The sequence below is a fragment of the Tupaia chinensis genome, unplaced genomic scaffold (genome assembly GCF_000334495.1).
Source record: "Tupaia chinensis unplaced genomic scaffold, TupChi_1.0 Scaffold000070_1, whole genome shotgun sequence".
NCBI lineage: Eukaryota > Metazoa > Chordata > Mammalia > Scandentia > Tupaiidae > Tupaia > Tupaia belangeri.
In genome coordinates, this window is record NW_006159530.1 from 3433058 (window position 1) to 3438956 (window position 5899).

General features: G+C 41.9%; 1 pseudogene; it reads right to left on the minus strand.

Moving 5' to 3' along the window:
- The window catches only part of LOC106733172 (nucleolin-like), a 63398-nt pseudogene that overhangs the window by 57116 nt on the left and 383 nt on the right, over nucleotides 1-5899 (minus strand).

The following is a 5899-nucleotide window of genomic DNA, read 5'->3' on the forward strand; positions in this document are numbered from 1 at the left end:
CACACACACACCCGGCATGAGTTTAAGCCACCGGGTCTGAGACTCAAACCGCAGTAGGCTACATGGGAGTCCAGCGACATAGCCATTACGCTAACTGCTGGTCCCATCCTCTAGGGATCTTGAGCACACACACACACACACACACACACACACACATACCTTTGCTTTGGAGGTCTCATTTATGTTTAAATCTACTTTAATATTCCAGTTATACCAGCCCGATCAGGAAATAAAGAAAACAAAACATTTAAATCACTCATCTCCAGTTTTTCATACATAATAGCTAGTTATCTAGGGAAGGCACAGTGGCACCCACTAAGTTCTTCCTGTCTGGACCAAGCAGGAGGAATACCAACCAGATCAGTAAGCCGCCTGAGTGCAGAGGATGAAGGCTGTTCAATTTTGTATTCTGCTCATTTCTATTTTAGAAGAAAACAGTTGACACTGTCTCATTGAAAAGAAAATGCACTCAGATTTCATCATCAAATAGTATTTATTATTAATCCCCGGAGGGTGCATGGGCTGTGCTAGGCATGCCAATTTGCCTGCCACCTGCTATTGGCATTTCTGTGTGTCAGAACCTGGTCTCCTTGCTGTTGATGCTAGAGGTGAGAGAGGGCAGTGACAAAAAGATTAAAGGGATGAAAAATAGACTTTGGAAGAAAGGTCATAAGAATTGCAAAAGGTTAGTAAGAGAGAGCAAGGCAGAGGGTTGCTTGGTTACTGCTTTCGAGCCTAGGGATGGCTTTCAGATGGTGCATTATCTATGAGCAGGTAGCCTCTAACGCTGCAGAATATCAAACAAGAGGGAATGCATTTAGATTAAGTGGGGGAAATGTTGATCTGCCAAAAGCAATGGACTACTTAGAGAGGCTGTAGAAATTCTATCCCTGGGGATGTTTAAGGAAGAATAGAGATTCAGATTTCCTCAGGGAGGGACACAAGGATCAAGTCTGTCTGAAGGCAGGACCACAGTCTCTTGGGTCCTGATTTCCCTGTTATCCTAAAATGACTGCCTTGATATTCAAGTTCAAGGATCTCACTGTTGTGGAGACATCACAATGTATCACTGATGATGCAAAATCAGGAAAAATTGCACAGTGAGACAGGCATTTGAACCAAGACCTGAGTGAGAATTTAACAAGTGAAAATACAGGGAAAGGCACTGTTAGGCAAATGAGACAAAGGCAGAGAGATCTCACATAGATGAGATAGTGGTTCAGACTTTGGAGTTAATACATCCATTATCTGAATACCAAACTCTAGCGTTTATTAGCTACGTATCCTAGGACATGTTGCTTGGCTTCTCAGCCTCAGTTCCCCTCATCAATATAAGGAGAAAAATAAAAAATACTTTCACTGAGGTGTTGTCAAAACTCAGTGAGAAGCACATGGAAGGTAGGGCTTAGTCCCTGCACGTAGTAGGGGCCAATAAATGGTCTAGTGAAAATGCTCAGGGCAGGGACTATGGCTAATTTTTCCTTTTTAGGAAAGAAGTCCAACTTCAGTGAAAAAAATTGAATTTATGTAAAAGAATATTGGAAAGACCAGGCTATCATGGGCCTTGTCACCCCTCCATACACTACATGTGCCCTAGAAAGAAAGCTGTTTTTTTCTGCATCACGCAAAGGCAAACTTCCATGAATTCCCCATGTAGTGAGCTTCTCCACCTTCCACTCCTGGGGTGCACTAAACAAGCCTCTCCTAAAAGACTTAGCACGATCATGCCATAATCCTCAAATATGAGGGTTCTTCAACGGAAAACACATTTTATGAAAATAGTGAGCTTCTCCACCTTCCACTCCTGGGGACACCAAAAAAAGCCTCTCCTAAAAGACTTAGCACGATCATGCCATAATCCTCAAATATGAGGGTTCTTCAAAAGGTTCACGGAAAACACATTTTATGAAAAAAAACTATGCATAGATTTCAAAATGTTTTGCTCTAAAATAAACTTGTACATTAATCCCATTTGCCATGGACTTACTGATGTATCCTTGTATACACAATAGAGTTTCTTAGAATTTAAGAAAGCACAGAGCATGATGAGTGGCGATGCATGACTGTCACCTACACAGGACAGGCATGAGTCTGGTTGAGCTTCGTAGTTCAGTTTTCTAGCACGGTGCTCAGAAGATGTTCGTTAAGGACTTGACCTTGCTCCTTACTTCCAGATGCCGCCATGCTCTTCCAGATAAGGAAGCAAAAGAAGCTTGTTTTGATGTGTCTATCTGCAGCATCCCTCAGGGAACCTGGTGGCAGGTCATGCCCTGGGCGGGGCTGACTTCTGCTTGCTGTGATCACTATGGCCTGTGTCTGAGGAGTTCCTAGGGGTCTCTGGTCCATGGTGTTAGGACTGGAAACTAAGCCTGCAGCCACATCTGCACAGTAAACCATGAAGTTTCATTTTCTAAACTTGAAAGATAAAAAGCGACCCTTGCAATGAAGTCATTCAACCTGTGTTTTCAAGACCTCCTCATGACTCGGCAGTGCTAGTGCCGGTATCATGCTCATCATCCATAGTAAGCCTCACTTACTGTCTGTTTCAATAACGGGAAAGACCCAACCCCAGAATAAAAGGTTGTTCTACCATGTTAGAAATCTGGTTCAAAGTGCAACTATGATTTTGTAGAAAGAACCTTAGACTGAGACAACTTTGATTTGATTTGGTTCTGCCTCATGTGAGTTCTTTGGCCCTCCTAAGCCATCCCATCTCTCTGTATACTCGTTTAGCAGTAAAACAGGGCTAATCATGCCTACCTTACAGGACTGTCACAAAGATAAAAGAATTTATTTATGTTTGTTCACTCAGTCATTCACTTTTTATCTGATTCAGAAAGAAAAATAGCCATATTTTTGTGATAGTTTGGAATTGAAAGATGTAAATTTAAGATGTTATGTTATCCTCAAGTGTCTTTGAGATGTTCTTACAAAAATAACTATTGTCCATTTTTATTAACACAGCCTCAAGGAAGTAAGATTGTCAAAAAATCCAATACTCGCTAAGTCCCCAGCTCACTGAACAATGATGATACGGCATAATTTCCCTGTCCTCACATAAATTAAAAGCGAACTACATCTTAAAAGAATAAATCCTAAATCATTTTATCTATTCTGATCTTATCTTCTTTCAATATTGTGAAGGATCTCACATTTCCATAGGCTTTTTCCCCATAAGTGACCAATAACATGGTGTGCTTGAAGGCAGGTAGGGTCTTAATCTGACTAGTTTTTGATATTTTGACCACCTGCAGAGTATCCAGAAAGCAAAGAAAAGAGAGATTATGAGGGGAAAAAAAGGATTTTGCGAGGCAGATTCAAATGAATCAGGAAACTGGAATGTGGATGGTAAAACTCAAGAGTGGTCATTTCAAACCGTTGGAGAATTCATGGTAGTCAACTCTACTGTGGTGTAATTTATTTGAGGACTTCTCTACAGAGAGAGAGAGCATGTGTTCACAGAGCCCACTGTAATTTAGTCAAAAGGGATTGGCACATCGAGTAAGAGAAAAAAATCAGTCCCCTCCTTTTCTATTTGTGAACCAAATGATCTTATTTAACTCACTGAAGCCTGAACTCAGTTTCCTGTAAACTATAAAGGCCTTAAAATGAAGATTGCAGTACCCATCTTGCCTACCAGGGTTGCTGTGAAAATCACATGGCTTAGTGTTTATAAGAAATCTTGGAACATTCACATTTCTTTTCTTAGATTGCTTTACCTTCACAATAGCTAAAGTCTAGGTTTTATAAAACTGGGTATTGGAATCACTCGCAGAGAGTCTTAGTAGAATGACGTTTTGAGTCATGTAGAAAAAGCGCAAATGGGGACATGTATGATAAAGCAAATGTAGCAACAGCACAAGAATATTCAAAGTCTTCCCACTGACCATCAACCCCCCCGCCCCACCCCACCCCCAGCAATGGCTCACTTTGGACCTTTTGGAAGACACTTACTCTATTTATCAGAGTACCTGCACTAGAATTTCAGCAAAATAAAAGCTGGAAGTCACCCCTCTGAGAATTCTGAGTGTTATGCTCTGTCTTCTTCTCTAGTGCAGGTTGCCTTCACTACACATGGATATAAGAAGAGACCTTTCTGGCTTGGCCTTTGTTTTTGCCTTTGTTTTCATTTCTGCCACTTAAATCATGCAAATACCAGATCTAAACTGTGAAAAATACTTATGTATGTGTACATATGGCATGTATAAATACATATGTGATATATATATATATTACATATATAAATATACCCCCCATGCCTTTGAGAGCTCTTATTGTTGCTTGAAGGTTTCTCTGACATTTACCCAAATGCAAGCTTGGTTCTTGTCAGAAACTTGGGGGAGGAGGGTAGCAGACTTCATGATGGACGTCAGATTAGAAACTCTGAGATCGACTTGCCCTACAAAGTTTCAGGGTAAAGATTAGGGACCGGTGGGGATAAGCTGAAACTTCAGATGGGCAGAATATCATATCGAGGCCAGAGACCAGAGCCTTGGACTGGAGACCTCAGTTTCTCCTGGCACCCCGTCATTTCCCTGCGGTGGCTCCCAAGGTGTCCCACCCTCCAGCCCCCGCGTTGAAAGTGGGGGAGAGAGGACTCTGTACTTAATTTCTGTCCGACTCCAGGGATCCTTGGCTGCAGAACTGGGACATTGAAAGTTGCCAGCTGTGACTGGATTCTATAGCGAATGCAAAGCAAACCCCCTCTGTTATCAAGAACTCACTTTTCTCTATGGTATTTCTCTAATGATCACATATTGTTTCCCAGAAAGTACTCCTAAATTATTTAAGAGGAACAGCCTGTCACCCCGCGCATGGAGATTTGCCTGCACAGATCCAATTCCTGAGGTACACTGGGTCTCATTCTTTTAGCTTCGGGAGGGAAATCGACAACAAAGGTTTTTCTGTTTGTCTGTTTGTTTCCAAGGGTTGCTTTTATTTTGCCTGAAGAAGTGCTGAGGATGGCTTCTGAAAAATGCACTATTTTCTCTAGCCTGGGTGTGAGGTGTTATCGTAATATGATCAGTGATAAGCCACCCCAGAAATAAAGAAACCATTTCCTAATAATTAGTTGTGGACTTTTTTTTTTTTTTAAGGGAAATAATGCTCTGGTCTTTAATTCGGGGAAGTCGCCTGCAGGTGAATAAAAAGAATAGCAGAAAAGAGGAGCGGATGACATTTCCATCCAAGAGAATGGTGAAGGGGGGATGGAAGGAAAGGAAGAGTCGGGAGAGGGAAGGTAGGGGGAACAGAAGACAGAAAGGAATCCGAGGCCGGGGAGGCGAGGGAGGGGTAAGGAGAAGCAAACAGGGAAGAGATTGCAGGTAAAAATAAAACAGAAAAAGCCCAGGTGGGATTCATGCAAACTGTTCTCATCAACACTGCTACTCCCTCCTGTCACTGGAACTGTCAAACAGGCTCCGCTCGTAATGAAAGGAAAAATATTTTATTCAGATTTATTAATTTGAAAATGAAGCCCGCCTGTCGAGAGGGGGACAGTTCTTCTCAATCTGTCATCGTTGAACCACACGCTCCTGACACCGGGATTCATTTGTCTTGTCGGCTCTGACAGTTGGACTCTCCCAGAGCTCTTCCCAGTGGATCGCCCTGGGATTTTAAACCGGATGAAACACATTCCGACAAGGAACAGCCTCTTTATTAATGCAAATTACATGAGGAGGAGAGAAAAAAAGAGAGAAAGAGAGAGACGCCGCCAGCCGCTGTGGTGTTCTTATCCCTGTATCAGTCATTTGTTATTTACATTTATACACATTTTTCAGTTTTAATAAAAGGAGACCCGGATTTTCAGTGACATTTATGGACAGTTTGTTTCAAAAAAAATGATGCCATCACTATAATTGTATGCAAAAAAAAAAAAAAAAAAAACCCGCCCGCCCCC